General features: G+C 55.3%; 1 long non-coding RNA gene across 1 annotated transcript in view; it reads left to right on the top strand.

Annotated features, from left to right (window-relative positions):
* Window positions 1–999, top strand: part of LOC102674955 — a 34795-nt gene extending 33796 nt beyond the window's left edge. The window contains exon 3 of the long non-coding RNA XR_421244.2: window positions 985–999. This is a non-coding gene — a long non-coding RNA (uncharacterized LOC102674955). The remainder of the gene's footprint in view (window positions 1–984) is intronic.

Here is a 999-nt window from a genome sequence, read left to right on the forward strand (position 1 = left end):
GCGGCGAGGGTGCAATCGATGCACGATACCGTGCCATTCCTGCACCCCTCGCTGGCTGCAGTTACCATGGAGACCATCTCCTGACCCATTGCTACAGCGAGAGAGCGGACGACGCATCGGTTCATCTCGGGAGGGAGAGCCGTCACGGCACGGAGCGGAGGAGCAAGGAGCAGCCTCTCTGTGGACCTGAAACGCCTGAAACGTTGTGTCGTTTCAAAAGAGAGGAGGAGGAGGAGGAGGAGGAGGAGGAGAGATCGTGCGGCTCTCGTCGCTTCTTCCCTTCCCGTGGAAAATCGGTCAGGAAACCGAGTAATTCCTCGAAATTCAACGTTTCATCGTCGAGCCTCAAGTCAAGATTTTTTTTAAGAAGGGGGTAGGGGAGGTTTGACCTTGCACCATGGAGGAACGCGTGACAAGACGTGTCGTCGAAGAAAAGTGAAAATCTCTTTTCCCTTGGTGCGCGGTAGTGTAGGTTGGATATCTTGGTGGACCGGCAACGAATTTACGCGTTTCGTTCCCGTTACTCGGTTAATAAATTAACCCTCGTGTCGTGGTTAACGAGATAGCGCGTAAGCGCGTGGACGAGAGAGAGAAAGAGAGAGAGAGAGAGAGAGAGAGAAATTCGAGCCTTCCTCGCTCGTAGCGAAGGGAGGAGGAAGGGAATGTCCCCCCTTGACAGCTCGTAAATATGGTAACGAGGCATTGTGCAAGGTCGGTTGTGAACGGGGACTAAGGTCAGCTGGTACAGATCGATATCCCCGAATCGTCCTCGTACGCGTGAGATCGGATCCTGGATTGGGAACGGGTGGAATAGAAGAGGGGGGAGGGAGTGGGAGCGTGGCAGAGCGCGGAAACGAGGGCGAGGAGAGGGAGGAGATGGATGGGTGGAAGCGGTGGAAAAGGGCGGAGAACACCTTCCTGACCGCGTGGTATCAACGCGTGACCGAATCTTACGTGGCGACATGGCTGTTCGGGGTGTTTCAGAGCAGCAGAATGTCG

Source organism: Apis dorsata, unplaced genomic scaffold (genome assembly GCF_000469605.1).
Source record: "Apis dorsata unplaced genomic scaffold, Apis dorsata 1.3 scaffold_111, whole genome shotgun sequence".
NCBI classification, from domain to species: domain Eukaryota; kingdom Metazoa; phylum Arthropoda; class Insecta; order Hymenoptera; family Apidae; genus Apis; species Apis dorsata.